Here is a 16,246-nt window from a genome sequence, read left to right as displayed (position 1 = left end):
CAGTGGCATTTGGAAAAAAGTGGATTTTTTGAGCCGAATTTTTTCACTCCCCATTCATTTTCTATGGGACTTTTTTCGCAGTTTTTTGCGAATAATTCTGCGAAAAAATGACGAATGTCTTAGAAAAGTCATAGCACACTATTCCCGATGAAGCCGCACGTTTTGATATATAATTTGTTTTGGTTTTCTCAAAGCCCTAGGACTAGTTAGCGACCGAAAAACGGCGGAAACGTGAAAAATAAAACGGAATAATAAACGCAACAGGAGAACAATAGTGGCTCGTGGCTTCGCCACGAGCCACTCTCCTCCCATTGCTTTGCAATGGAGAGGAGAGTGGCTCGTGTCGAAGCCCGAGCCCCTAACTAGACAATTCCCGCTCGCGGAAATCGTGGGAGGGGCTCGGGATGTGTGCATGTCCGGAGAGGCGTATTTCCGCGTTTTCCAGCCCATAACAGGCATTTATTTTGAAGTTGTTCCGTGCTTTTATTTTGAAAGCAAGAGACAGCAAGATCTCACCTGGTCAAAATTTGGATTGGAGTTACTGTAAAGGCTGTGTGAAGCTGAGAGGATTAACTGGCGTTTTCCAGTCCGTCCATCGCAGGCTTTTATTTTGAAATTGTGCTGTGCTTTTATTTTGAAAGGAAGAGATGGGAAGATCTCACCTGGTGAACATTTGGATTTAAGTTACTGTAAAGGCTGTGTGAAGCTGAGAGGTTTAACAGGCATTTCCAGTACCTTGCAGGCTTTTATTTTGACATTGTGCTGTGCTTTTATTTTGAACGGCAGAGACAGGAAGATGTCACCTGGTCAAAATTTAGATTGGAGTTACTCAAAAGGCTGTGTGAAGCTGAGAGGTTTAACTGGCGCTTTCAGTCCGTCGAAGGCTTTTATTTTGAAATTGTGCTGTGCTTTTATTTTGAAAGGCAAAGACAGGAAGATCTCACCTGGTCAACATTGGGATTGGAGTTACTCTAAAGCACGGGTGTCAAAGTCAGTTCCTGGAGGTCCACTATCCTCTATGTTCTAGATGTTTCCTTCTTACAACACACCTGATTCAAATAAGCAGCTCATCATCAAGCTCAGCAGAAGCCTGATAACGAGCCTGATCATTTGAATCAGGTGTGTTGGAACTGAGTTTGACACCCCTGCTCTAAAGGCTGTGTGAAGCTGAGAGGTTTAACTGGTGTTTTCAGGCCCATCGCAGGCTTTTATTTTGAAATTGTGCTGTGCTTTTATTTTGAAAGGGAAAGACAGGAAGATCTCACCTGGTCAACATTTGGATTGGAGTTACTCTAAAGCAGGGGTGTCAAACTCAGTTTCTGGAGGACCACTATCCTCTATGTTTTAGATGTTTCCTTCTTACAACACACCTGATTCAAATGATACACTATCATTAAGCTCAGCAGAAGCCTGATAACGAGCCTGATCATTTGAATCAGGTGTGTTGGAAGTGAGTTTGACACCCCTGCTGTAAAGGCTGTGTGAAGCTGAGAGGTTGAACTGATTTTCAGGCTGAAATGCAGCTCCTGTGGAGGTATTGGGTGTGAAGGTGGGTGTGGCACACCAATGAGTCTGTGTGTGTGCGTGCGACCATGCCTGCGCGTGTGTAAGAGCGGTTGCTATGGGCCCCCATAGCAACGGTGCCTGCCACAGACAGCAAAAAAGTGCTTCTCAGCAGCAGCGCGCAACATCTCGTTCTGGCGCTAATTGTGGGCGAACCGTTAATGGTAGCTGAAAACTAAAATGACCGTGAGCGAGAGGAAGGCTGTGGCTTTCCATAAATGTAATTATTTTCCAAATCTTGTGAGAAATGACCGAGTTACAGCGATTTAAAAAACACTGTCCCTCCATGAGGCAGATGATTCAGTTTACATTGGTTCTTATGGAGAGAACGGTGCGACTTTGGTCTAAACTGCTGCCTGCCATTTCACGTCAGAAAGAGCTAGGTCTTCAAACTTGGATTCATTTGAATCCCAGGAAAATTGTTTACAATCTGACCAAATTTCATTCCCCTAACATTTATAGTTTGGTCGTGAGGGCGATGCGATCGTGAAATTTTCAGGCGAATTTTTCACCTCTCCTCCACTCTACCAACTGACATGCCGCACTCTAAACAGAGCAGATTTTGAAAATTTTCACTTTTTTGAGGACTCACTGATCAAAAACTGTAAATCTCAGCCTGACAGAAAATACATTCCTGCGGAGACAAGAAAAATTACTGCGTTTTGATGGTTAAATGAAGTTTCTAGGTGAACGTATGGCGAAGCAGTGGCGTTTGGAAAAAAGGGGATTTTTTGAGCCGATTTTTTTCGGTCCCCATTCATTTCCTATGGGACTTTTTTGGCAGTTTTTTGCGAATAATTCTGCGAAAAAATGACGAATGTCTTAGAAAAGTCATAGCCCGGGATTCCCGATGAAGCCGCACGTTTTGATATATAATTTGTTTTGATTTTCTCAAAGCCCTAGGACGAGTTAGCGACCGAAAAAACGGCGGAAACGTGAAGAAATATAACTAGACAATTCCCGCACGCGGAAATCGTGGGAGGGGCTCGGGATGTGTGCATGTCCGGAGCAGGGCAGGAGAGGGTTATTTTTTGGTCCGTCACAGGCTTTTATTTTGAAATTGTGCTGTGCTTTCATTTTGAAAGGAAGAGACAGGAAGATCTCACCTGGTCAACATTTACATTGGAGTTACTGTGAAGGCTGTGTGAAGCTGAGCGGTTTAACTTGCATTTCCAGTCCATCGCAGGCCTTTATTTTGAAATTGTACTGTGCTTTTATTTTGAAAGGCAAAGACAGGAAGGTCTCACCTGGTCAACATTTTAATTGGAGTTACTGTGAAGGCTGTGTGAAGCTGAGCGGTTTAACTGGAGTTTCCAGTGTGTTACAGGCTTTTATTTTGAAATTGTGCTGTGCTTTTATTTTGAAAGGCAGAGACAAGAAGATCTCACCTGGTCAAAATTTGGATTGGAGTTACTCAAAAGGCTGTGTGAAGCTGAGAGGTTTAACTGGCAAATTGTGCTGTAAAGTAATTTTGAAAGGCAGAGACAGGAAGATCACACCTGGTCAAAATTTGGATTGGAGTTACTCAAAAGGCTGTGTGAAGCTGAGAGGTTTAACTGGCAAATTGTGCTGTAAAGTAATTTTGAAAGGCAGAGACAGGAAGATCACACCTGGTCAAAATTTGGATTGGAGTTACTATAAAGGCTGTATGAAGCTGAGAGGTTTAACTGGCATTTCTTGTTTTTCGCAGGCTTTTATTATGAAATTGTGCCCTGCTTTCATTTTGAAAGGCAAAGACAGGGAGATTTCACCTGGTCAAAATTTGGATTGGAGTTACTCCAAACCAGGGGTGTCAAACTCAGTTCCTGGAGGTCCACTATCCTCTATGTTTTATATGTTTCCCTCTTCCAGCACACCTGATTCAAATAATCAGCTGATCATTAAGCTCAGCAGAAGCATTATAACAAGCCTGATCATTTTAATCAGGTGTATTGGAAGAGGGAAACACATAAAACATAGAGGATTGGAGTTACTGTAAAGACTGTATGAAGCTGAGAGGTTTAACTGGCATTTGAAGTTCGTCGCAGGCTTTTATTTTGAAATTGTATTGTGCTTTTATTTTGAAAGGCAGAGACAGGAAGATCTCACCTGGTCAACATTTGGATTGGAGTTACTCTAAAGCAGGGGTGTCAAACTCAGTTCCTGTAGGTCCACTATCCTCTGTGTTCCAGATGTTTCCTTCTTACAACACACCTGATTCAAATGATTAGTTATCATTAAGCTCAGCAGAAGCCTTATAATGAGCCTGATCATTTGTATCAGGTGTGTTGGAACTGAGTTTGACACCCCTGCTCTAAAGGCTGTGTGAAGCTGAGAGGTTTAACTGATTTTCAGGCTGAAATGCAGCTCCTGTGGAGGTATTGGGTGTGAAGGTGGGTGTGGCACTCCAGTGAGTCTGTGTGTGTGCTTGGGAGCATGCCTGCGCGTGTGTAAGGGCGGTTGCTATGGGCCCCATAGCAACGGTGCCTGCCACAGACAGCAGAAAAGTGCTTCTCAGCAGCAGTGCGCAACGTCTCGTTCTGGCCCTAATTGTGGGCTAACCGTGAATGCCAGCTGAAAACCAAAATGACCGTGAGCGAGAGGAAGGCTGTGGCTTTCCATAAATGTAATTATTTTCCAAATATTGTGAGAAATGACCGAGTTACAGCGATTTAAAAAACACTGTCCCTCCATGAGGCAGATGATTCAGTTTACATTGGTTCTTATGGAGAGAACGGTGCGACTTTGGTCTAAACTGCTGCCTGCCATTTCACTTCAGAAAGAGCTAGGTCTTCAAACTTGGATTCATTTGAATCCCAGGAAAATTGTTTACAATCTGACCAAATTTCATTCCCCTAACATTTATCGTTTGGTCGTGAGGGCGATGCGATCGGGAAATTTTCAGGCGGATTTTTCACCTCTCCTCCACTCTACCAACTGACATGCCGCACTCTAACCAGAGCAGATTTTGAGAATTTTCACTTTTTGAGGACTCACTGATCAAAAACTGTAAATCTCAGCCAGACATAAAATACATTCCTGTGGAGACAAGAAAAATCACTGCGTTTTGATGATTAAATGAAGTTTCTAGGTGAACGTATGGCGAAGGAGTGGCGTTTTGAAAATAGTGGATTTTTTGAGCCGATTTTTTCGCTCCCCATTCATTTTCTATGGGACTTTTTGGCAGTTTTTTGCGAATAATTCTGCGAAAAAATGACGAATGTCTTAGAAAAGTCATAGCCCGGGATTCCCGATGAAGCCGCACGTTTTGATATATAATTTGTTTTGATTTTCTCAAAGCCCTAGGACGAGTTAGCGACCGAAAAACGGCGGAAACGTGAAGAAAATATAATAATAAACGCAGCAGGAGAACAATAGTGGCTCGTGGCTTCGCCACGAGCCACTCTCCTCCCATTGCTTTGCAATGGAGAGGAGAGTGGCTCGTGCCGAAGCCCGAGCCCCTAATAATAAACGCAGCAGGAGAACAATAGTGGCTCGTGGCTTCGCCACGAGCCACTCTCCTCCCATTGCTTTGCAATGGAGAGGAGAGTGGCTCGTGCCGAAGCCCGAGCCCCTAACTAGACAATTCCCGCACGCGGAAATCGTGGGAGGGGCTCGGGATGTGTGCATGTCCGGAGCTGGGCAGGAGAGGGTTATTTTTTGGTCCGTCACAGGCTTTTATTTTGAAATTGTGCTGTGCTTTTATTTTCAAAGGCAGAGACATGAAGATCTCACATGGTCAAAATTTGGATTGGAGTTACTATAAAGGCTGTGTGAAGCTGAGAGGTTTAACTGGCATTTCCAGTGTGTCGCAGGCTTTTATTTTGAAATTGTGCTCTGCATTTATTTTGAAAGGCAAAGACAGGTAGATTTCACCCTGTCAAAATTTGGATTGGAGTTACCCCAAACCAGGGGTGTCAAACTCAGTTCCTGGAGGTCCACTATCCTCTGTGTTTTAGATGTTTACCTCTTCCAACACACCTGATTCAAATGATCAGCTTATCATGAAGCTCTGCAGAAGCATTATAACAAGCCTGATCATTTGAATCAGGTGATTTGGAACAGGGAAACATCTAAAACATAGAGGATTGGAGTTACTCTAAAGGCTGAGTGAAGCTGAGAGGTTTAACTGGCGTTTCCAGTCCGTCACAGGCTTTTATTTTGAAATTGTGCTGTGCTTTTATTTTGAAAGGCAGAGACAGGAAGATCTCACCTGTTCAACATTTGGATTGGAGTTACTGTAAAGGCTGTGTGAAGCTGAGAGGTTTAACTGGCAAATTGTGCTGTAAAGAAATTTTGAAAGGCAGAGACCTGAAGATCTCACGTGGTCAAAATTTGGATTGGAGTTACTCTAAAGGCTGTGTGAAGCTGAGATGTTTAACTGGCATTTCCAGTCTGTCGCAGGCTTTTATTTAGCAATTGTGCTGTGCTTTTATTTTGAAAGGCAAAGACGGGAAGATCTCACCGGGTCAAAATTTGGATTGGAGTTACTATAAAGACTGTGTGAAGCTGAGAGGTTTAACTGGTGTTTTCAGGCCCATCGCAGGCTTTTATTTTGAAATTGTGCTGTACTTTTATTTTGAAAGGGAAAGACAGGAAGATCTCACCTGGTCAAAATTTGGATTGGAGTTACTCTAACGGCTGTGTGAAACTGAGAAGTTTACCTGGCAAATTGTGCTGTGCTTTTATTTTGAAAGGCAAAGACAGGAAGATCTCACCTGGTCAACATTTTAATTGGAGTTACTGTGAAGGCTGTGTGAAGCTGAGCGGTTTAACTGGAGTTTCCAGTGTGTTACAGGCTTTTATTTTGAAATTGTGCTGTGCTTTTATTTTTAAAAGGCAAAGACAGGAAGATCTCAGCTGGTCAATATTTGGATTGGAGTTACTCAAAAGGCTGAGTGAAGCTGAGAGGTTTAACTGGAGTTTTCAGTCCGTCGCAGGCTTTTATTTTGAAATTGTTGTGTGCTTTTATTTTGAAAGGCAAAGACAGGAAGATCTCACCAGGTCAAAATTTGGATTGGAGTTACTCTAAAGCAGGGGTGTCTAACTCAGTTCCTGGAGGTCCACTATCCTCTATGTTCCAGATGTTTCCTTCTTACAACACACCTGATTCAAATGATTAGCCATCATTAAGCTCAGCAGAAGCCTGATAACGAGCCTGATCATTTGAATCAGGTGTGTTGGAACTGAGTTTGACACCCCTGCTCTAACGGCTGTGTGAAGCTGAGAGGTTTCAGTGATTTTCAGGCTGAAATGCAGCTCCTGTGGAGGTATTGAGTGTGAAGGTGGGTGTGGCACACCAATGAGTCTGTGTGTGTGCGTGCGAGCATGCCTGCGCGTGTGTAAGGGCGGTTGCTATGGGCCCCCATAGCAACGGTGCCTGCCACAGACAGCAGAAAAGTGCTTCTCAGCAGCAGCGCGCAACGTCTCGTTCTGGTGCTAATTGTGGGCGAACCGTTAATGCGAGCTGAAAACTAAAATGACCGTGAGCGAGAGGAAGGCTGTGGCTATCCATAGATATGATTATTTTCCAAATATTGAGAGAAATGACCGAGTTACAGCGATTTAAAAAACACTGTCCCTCCATGAGCCAGATGATTCAGTTTACATTGGTTCTTATGGGGAGAACGGTGCGACTTTGGTCTAAACTGCTGCCTGCCATTTCCCTTCAGAAAGAGCTAGGTCTTCAAACTTGGATTCATTTGAATCCCAGGAAAATTGTCTACAATCTGACCAAATTTCATTCTCCTAACATTTATCGTTTGGTCGTGAGGGCGATGCGATCGTGAAATTTTCAGGCGGATTTTTCTCCTCTCCTCCACTCTACCAACTGACATGCCGCACTCTAACCAGAGCAGATTTTGAGAATTTTCACTTTTTGAGGACTCACTGACGAAAAACTATAAATCTCAGCCTGACATAAAATACATTCCTGCGAAGACAAGAAACATCACTGCGTTTTGATGGTTAAATGAAGTTTCTAGGTGACCGTATGGCGAAGCAGTGGCGTTTGGAAAAAAGTGGATTTTTCAAGCCGATTTTTTTTGCTCCCCATTCATTTTCTATGGGACTTTTTTCACAGTTTTTTGCGAATAATTCTGCGATAAAATGACGAATTTCTTAGAAAAGTCATAGCACACTATTCCCGATTAAGCCGCACGTTTTGATATATAATTTATTTTGGTTTTCTCAAAGCCCTAGGACTAGTTAGCGACCGAAAAACGGCGGAAACGTGAAGAAAAAGAAAAGACTAGACAATTCCCGCACGCGGAAATCGTGGGAGGGGCTCGGGATGTGTGCATGTCCGGAGCTGGGCAGGAGAGGGGTATTTTTTGGTCCGTCACAGGCTTTTATTTTGAAATTGTGCTGTGCTTTTATTTTGAAAGGCAGAGACAGGAAGATCTCACCTGGTTAAAATTTGGATTGGAGTAAAGGCTGTGTGAAGCTGAGAGATTTAACTGGAGTTTTCAGTCCGTCGCAGGCTTTTATTTTGAAATTGTGCTGTGCTTTTATTTTGAAGGAGAGACAGGAAGATCTCACCTGGTCAAACTTTGGATTGGAGTTACTGTAAAGGCTGTGTGAAGCTGAGAGGTTTAACTGGCATTTTCCAGTCTGTCATAGGCTTTTATTTGGAAATTTTGCTGTGCTTTTAGTTTGAAAGGCAGAGACAGGAAGATCTCACCTGGTCAAAAATTGGATTAGAGTAAAGGCTGTGTGAAGCTGAGAGGTTTAACTGGCGTTTTCCGGTTCATCGCAGGCTTTTATTTTGAAATTTTGCTGTGCTTTTATTTTGAAAGGCAGAGACAGGAAGATCAGACCTGGTCAAAATTTGGATTGGAGTTCATGTAAAGGCTGTGTGAAGCTGAGAGGTTGAAGTGGCGTTTCCAGTCTGTAGCAGGCTTTTATTTTGAAATTGTGGTGTGCTTTTATTTTGAAAGGCAGAGACAGGAAGATCTCACCTGGTCAAAATTTGAATTGGAATTACTGAAAAGGTTGTGTGAAGCTGAGAGGTTTAAGTGGCGTTTCCAGTCCGTCGCAGGCTTTTATTTTGAAATTGTACTGTGCTTTTATTTTGAAAGTCAAAGACAGGAAGATCTCACCAGGTCAAAATTTGGATTGGAGTTACTCTAAAGCAGAGGTGTCAACCTGAGTTCCTGGAGGTCCACTATCCTCTATGTTCTAGATGTTTCCTTCTTACAACACACCTGATTCAAATGATCAGTTCATCATTAAGCTCAGCAGAAGCCTGATAACGAGACTGATCATTTGAATCAGGTGTGTTGGAACTGAGTTTGACACCCCTGCTGTAAAGGCTGTGTGAAGCTGAGAGGTTGAACTGATTTTCAGGCTGAAATGCAGCTCCTGTGGAGGTATTGGGTGTGAAGGTGGGTGTGGCACTCCAATGAGTCTGTGTGTGTGCGTGCAAACATGCCTGCGCGTGTGTAAGGGCGGTTGCTATGGGCCCCATAGCAACGGTGCCTGCCACAGACAGCAAAAAAGTGCTTCTCAGCAGCAGCGCGCAACGTCTCGTTCTGGCGCTAATTGTGGGCTAACCGTGAATGCTAGCTGAAAACTAAAATGACCGTGAGCGAGAGGAAGGCTGTGGCTTTCCATAAATGTAATTATTTTCCAAATATTGTGAGAAATGACCGAGTTACAGCGATTTAAAAAACACTGTTCCTCCATGAGGCAGATGATTCAGTTTACATTGGTTCTAATGGGGAGAACGGTGCGACTTTGGTCTAAACTGCTGCCTGCCATTTCCCTTCAGAAAAAGCTAGGTCTTCAAACTTGGATTCATTTGAATCCCAGGAAAATTGTCTACAATCTGACCAAATTTCATTCCCCTAACATTTATCGTTTGGTCGTGAGGGCGATGCGATCGGGAAATTTTCAGGCGGATTTTTCTCCTCTCCTCCACTCTACCAACTGACATGCCGCACTCTAACCAGAGCAGATTTTGAAAATTTTCACTTTTTTGAGGACTCACTGATCAAAACTCTAAATCTCAGCCTGACATAAAATACATTCCTGCGAAGACAAGAAAAATCACTGCGTTTTGATGGTTAAATGAAGTTTCTAGGTGAACGTATGGCGAAGCAGTGGCATTTGGAAAAAAGTGGATTTTTTGAGCCGATTTTTTTCGCTCCCCATTCATTTTCAATGGGACTTTTTGCGCAGTTTTTTGCGAATAATTCTGCGATAAAATGACGAATTTCTTAGAAAAGTCATAGCACACTATTCCCGATGAAGCCGCACGTTTTGATATATAATTTGTTTTGGTTTTCTCAAAGCCCTAGGACGAGTTAGCGACCGAAAAACGGCGGAAACGTGAAGAAGTATAACTAGACAATTCCCGCTCGCGGAAATCGTGGGAGGGGCTCGGGATGTGTGCATGTCCGGAGAGGCGTATTTCGGCGTTTTTCTGGTCAAAATTTGGATTGGAGTTACTGTAAAGGCTGTGTAAAGCTGAGAAGTCAAACAGGCAAATTGTGCTGTGCTTTTATTTTGAGAGGAAGAGACAGGAAGACCAGACCTGGTCAAAATGTGGATTGGAGTTACTGTAAAGGCTGTGTGAAGCTGAGAGGTTAAACTGGCAAATTGTGCTGTGCTTTTATTTTGAAAGGCAGAGACAGGAAGATGTCACCAGGTCAAAATTTGGATTGGAGTTACTGTAAAGGCTGTGTGAAGCTGAGAGGTTTAACTGGCAAATTGTGCTGTGCTTTTATTTTGAAAGGAAGAGACAGGAAGATCTCACCTGGTCAAACTTTGGATTGGAGTTACTGTAAAGGCTGTGTGAAGCTGAGAGGTTTAACTGGCAAATTGTGCTGTGCTTTTATTTTGAAAGGAAGAGACAGGAAGATCTCACCTGGTCAAAATTTGGATTGGAGTTACTCAAAAGGCTGTGTGAAGCTGAGAGGTTCAATTGGCGTTTGTAGTCCGTCACAGGCTTTTATTTTGAAATCGTGCTGTGCTTTTATTGTGAAAGGCAGAGACAAGAAGATCTCACCTGGTAAAAATTTGGATTGGAGTTACTGTAAAGCAGGGGTGTCAAACTCAGTTCCTGGAGGACCACTATACTCTATGTTTTAGATGTGTCCCTCTTCCAACACTCCTGATTAAAATGATCAGCTTATTATTAAGCTCAGCAGAAGCCTGATAACGAGCCTGATCATTTGAATCAGGTGTGTTGGAAGAGGTAAACATGTAAAACATAGAGGATTGGAGTTACTCTAAAGGCTGTGTTAAGCTGAGAGGTTTAACTGGCATTTCCAGTCTGTCTCAGGCTTTTATTTTGAAATTGTGCTGTGCTTTTATTTTGAAAGGGAGAGACAGGAAGATCTCACCTGGTCAAAATTTGGATTGGAGCTACTGTAAAGGCTGTGTGAAACTGACAAGTTTAACTGGCAAATTGTGCTGTGCTTTTATTTTGAAAGGCAGAGACAGGAAGATCTGACCTGGTGAACATTTGGATTGGAGTTACTGTAAAGGCTGTTTCAAGCTGAGAGGTTTAACTGGCGTTTCCAGTACCTTGCAGGCTTTTATTTTGAAATTTTGCTGTGTTTTTATTTTGAAAAGAAGAGACAGGAAGATCTCACCTGGTCAAAATTTGGATTGGAGTTACTCAAAAGGCTGTGTGAAGCTGAGAGGTTTAACTGGCAAATTGTGCTGTGCTTTTATTTTGAAAGGCAGAGACAGGAAGATCTCACCTGGTCAACATTTGGATTGGAGTTACTCTAAAGGCTGTGTGAAGCTGAGAGGTTTAACTGGCGTTTTCCAGTCTGTCATAGGCTTTTATTTTGAAATTTTGCCGTGCTTTTATTTTGAAAGGCAGAGACAGGAAGATCTCACCTGGTCAAAATTTGGATTGGAGTAAAGGCTGTGTGAAGCTGAGAGATTTAACTGGAGTTTTCAGTCCGTCGCAGGCTTTAATTTTGAAATTGTGCTGTGCTTTTATTTTGAAGGAGAGACAGGAAGATCTCACCTGGTCAAAATTTGGATTGGAGTTACTGTAAAGGCTGTGTGAAACTGAGAAGTTTAACTGGCAAATTGTGCTGTGCTTTTATTTTGAAAGGCAGAGACAGGAAGATCTCACCTGGTCAAAATTTGGATTGGAGTTACTCTAAAGCAGGGGTGTCTAACTCAGTTCCTGGAGGTCCACTATCCTCTATGTTCTAGATGTTTCCTTTCTTACAACACACCTGATTCAAATAATCAGCTCATCATCAAGCACAGCAGAAGCCTGATAACGAGCCTGATCATTTGTATCAGGTGTGTTGGAACTGAGTTTGACACCCCTGCTCTAAAGGCTGTGTGAAGCTGAGAGGTTTAACTGGCGTTTCCTGTACCTTGCAGGCTTTTATTTTGACATTGTGCTGTGCCTTTATTTTGAAAGGCAGAGACAGGAAGATCTCACCTGGTCAAAATTTGGATTGGAGTTACTGTAAAGCAGGGGTGTCAAATTCAGTTCCTGGAGGTCCACTATCCTCTGTGTTCTAGATGTTTCCTTCTTACATCATCAAGCACAGCAGAAGCCTGATAACGAGCCTGATCATTTGTATCAGGTGTGTTGGAACTGAGTTTGACACCCCTGCTCTAAAGGCTGTGTGAAGCTGAGAGGTTGAACTGATTTTCAGGCTGAAATGCAGCTCCTGTGGAGGTATTGGGTGTGAAGGTGGGCGTGGCACACCAATGAGTCTGTGTGTGTGCGTGCGAACATGCCTGCGCGTGTGTAAGGGCGGTTGCTATGGGCCCCCATAGCAACGGTGCCTGCCACAGACAGCAGAAAAGTGCTTCTCAGCAGCAGCGCGCAGCGTCTCGTTCTGGCGCTAACTGTGGGCTAACCGTGAGTGCTAGCTGAAAACCAAAATGACCGTGAGCGAGAGGAAGGCTGTGGCTTTCCAGAAATGTAATTATTTTCCAAATAATCTGAGAAATGACCGAGTTACAGCGATTTAAAAAACACTGTCCCTCCATGAGGCAGATGATTCAGTTTACATTGGTTCCTATGGAGAGAACGGTGCAACTTTGGTCTAAACTGCTGCCTGCCATTTCACTTCAGAAAGAGCTAGGTCTTCAAACTTGGATTCATTTGAATCCCAGGAAATTTGTCTACAATCTGACCAAATTTCATTCCCCTAACATTTATCGTTTGGTCGTGAGGGCGATGCGATTGTGAAATTTTCAGGCGGATTTTTCTCCTCTCCTCCACTCTACCAACTGACATCACGCACTCTAACCAGAGCAGATTTTGAGAATTTTCACTTATTTGAGGACTCACAGATCAAAAACTGTAAATCTCAGCCTGACATAAAATACATTCCTGCGAAGACAAGAAAAATCACTGCGTTTTGATGGTTAAATGAAGTTTCTAGGTGAACGTATGGCGAAGCAGTGGCGTTTGGAAAAAAGTGGATTTTTTGAGCCGATTTTTTTCGGTCCCCATTCATTTCCTATGGGACTTTTTTGGCAGTTTTTTGCGAATAATTCTGCGATAAAATGACGAATTTCTTAGAAAAGTCATAGCACACTATTCCCGATGAAGCCGCACGTTTTGATATATAATTTGCTTTGATTTTCTCAAAGCCCTAGGAGGAGAAGCGAATCGAAAAACGGCGGAAACGTGATTAATAAAATATAATAAACGCAGCAGGAGAACAATAGTGGCTCGTGGCTTCGCCACGAGCCACTCTCCTCCCATTGCTTTGCAATGGAGAGGAGAGTGGCTCGTGTCGAAGCCCGAGCCCCTAATAATAAACGCCAACAGGAGAACAATAGTGGCTCGTGGCTTCGCCACGAGCCACTCTCCTCCCATTGCTTTGCAATGGAGAGGAGAGTGGCTCGTGCCGAAGCCCGAGCCCCTAACTAGACAATTCCCGCTCGCGGAAATCGTGGGAGGGGCTCGGGATGTGTGCATGTCCGGAGCTGGGCAGGAGAGGGTTATTTTTTGGTCCGTCATAGGCTTTTATTTTGAAATTGTGCTGTGCTTTTATTTTGAAAGGCAGAGACAAGAAGATCTCACCTGGTCAAAATTTGGATTGGAGTTACTCTCAAGGCTGTGTGAAGCTGAGAGGTTTAACTGGCATTTTTTGGTCTGTTGCAGGCTTTTATTTTGAAATTGTGCTGTGCTTTTATTTTGAAAGGCAGAGACAGGAAGATCAGACCTGGTTAAACTTTGGATTGGAGTAAAGGCTGTGTGAAGCTGAGAGGTTTAACTGGTGTTTTCAGGTCCATCGCAGGCTTTTATTTAGAAATTGTGCTGTGCTTTTATTTTGAAAGGCAGAGACAGGGAGATCTCACCTGGTCAAAATTTGGATTGGAGTTATTGTAAAGGCTGTGTGAAGCTGAGAGGTTTAACTGGTGTTTTCAGGCCCATCACAGGCTTTTATTTTGAAATTGTGCTGTGCTTTTATTTTGAAAGGGAAAGACATGAAGATCTCACCTGGTCAACATTTGGATTGGAGTTACTCTAAAGCAGGGGTGTCAAACTCAGTTCCTCGAGGTCCACTATCCTCTATGTTTTAGATGTTTCCCTGTTCCAACACACCTGATTCAAATAATCAGCTCATCATTAAGCTCAGCAGAAGCCTGATAACGAGCCTGATCATTTGAATCAGGTGTGTTGGAACTGAGTTTGACACCCCTGCTCTCAAGGCTGTGTGAAGCTGAGAGGTTTCAGTGATTTTCAGGCTGAAATGCAGCTCCTGTGGAGGTATTGGGTGTGAAGGTGGGTGTGGCACACCAATGAGTCTGTGTGTGTGCGTGCGAGCATGCCTGCGCGTGTGTAAGGGCGGTTGCTATGGGCCCCATAGCAACGGTGCCTGCCACAGACAGCAGAAAAGTGCTTCTCAGCAGCACCGCGCAACGTCTCGTTCTGGCGCTAATTGTGGGCGAACCGTTAATGCGAGCTGAAAACTAAAATGACCGTGAGCGAGAGGAAGGCTGTGGCTATCCATAGATATGATTATTTTCCAAATATTGAGAGAAATGACCGAGTTACAGCGATTTAAAAAACACTGTCCCTCCATGAGCCAGATGATTCAGTTTACATTGGTTCTTATGGGGAGAACGGTGCGACTTTGGTCTAAACTGCTGCCTGCCATTTCCCTTCAGAAAGAGCTAGGTCTTCAAACTTGGATTCATTTGAATCCCAGGAAAATTGTCTACAATCTGACCAAATTTCATTCTCCTAACATTTATCGTTTGGTCGTGAGGGCGATGCGATCGTGAAATTTTCAGGCGGATTTTTCTCCTCTCCTCCACTCTACCAACTGACATGCCGCACTCTAACCAGAGCAGATTTTGAGAATTTTCACTTTTTTGAGGACTCACTGACGAAAAACTATAAATCTCAGCCTGACATAAAATACATTCCTGCGAAGACAAGAAACATCACTGCGTTTTGATGGTTAAATGAAGTTTCTAGGTGACCGTATGGCGAAGCAGTGGCGTTTGGAAAAAAGTGGATTTTTTGAGCCAAATTTTTTCACTCCCCATTCATTTTCTATGGGACTTTTTTCGCAGTTTTTTGCGAATAATTCTGCGAAAAAATGACGAATTTCTTAGAAAAGTCATAGCACACTATTCCCGATGAAGCCGCACGTTTTGATATATAATTTGCTTTGATTTTCTCAAAGCCCTAGGAGGAGAAGCGAATCGAAAAACGGCGGAAACGTGATTAATAAAATATAATAAACGCAGCAGGAGAACAATAGTGGCTCGTGGCTTCGCCACGAGCCACTCTCCTCCCATTGCTTTGCAATGGAGAGGAGAGTGGCTCGTGTCGAAGCCCGAGCCCCTAAATATAATAAACGCTTTTTCAACAGGAGAACAATAGTGGCTCGTGGCTTCGCCACGAGCCACTCTCCTCCCATTGCTTTGCAATGGAGAGGAGAGTGGCTCGTGTCGAAGCCCGAGCCCCTAACTAGACAATTCCCGCTGGTGCGGAAATCGTGGGAGGGGCTCGGGATGGGTGCATGTCCGGAGCGGCGTATTTATTCTAAACGCTGTGTGAAGCTGAGAGGTTTAACTGGCGTTTTCCGGTCTGTGGTAGGCTTTTATTTAGAAATTGTGCTGTGCTTTTATTTTGAAAGGCAGAGACAGGAGGATCTCACCTGGTCAAAATTTGGATTGAAGTCACTCCTAAGGATGTGTGAAGCTGAGAGGTTTACCTGATGTTTTCCGGTCTGTCGCACCACTGCCAGGTGAAATGTATGCAGAGTGGAGGAAAATCGTTTCTTCTGGCCATTGAGGGATGATCTTCATTGGTATCCCTTTGAGGATGTGATGTCCCTCATTCGTCCTACAGAGAATGTTACGTCACGTCATATGGCCATTGCAAGAGAGGTGTGGGATGCTCTGGCCAGCCACGGAATTTAAACCTGGACATCAGCTTTCTATGACATTGATCAGTTGTTCATGACTACTTTTGACATCCTCATTCATTTTTATAGATGTCTGCCTACAGTACTACTGTTTTTCATGTTTGACTATTGAATATTTGATCAGGTCCAGTTGTGGTCTTAGTGACATGTTGATGTATCATTCCTACTCACTGATCCTTTATTGAAAATATGTTCATATCATACATTCCAGCTTGTTATAGTTACACCTATATGAAAGAGAAAGCCCCAAAACCTAATATTTGAAATATGCAATAAATTGAATGATAGGCATTGCAGGTTAATACACAGCATAAGATGTT

This window comes from Acanthochromis polyacanthus, chromosome 13, assembly GCF_021347895.1.
Source record: "Acanthochromis polyacanthus isolate Apoly-LR-REF ecotype Palm Island chromosome 13, KAUST_Apoly_ChrSc, whole genome shotgun sequence".
In the NCBI taxonomy this organism is placed as follows: domain Eukaryota; kingdom Metazoa; phylum Chordata; class Actinopteri; family Pomacentridae; genus Acanthochromis; species Acanthochromis polyacanthus.
Note: the sequence above shows the minus strand (reverse complement) of the source record.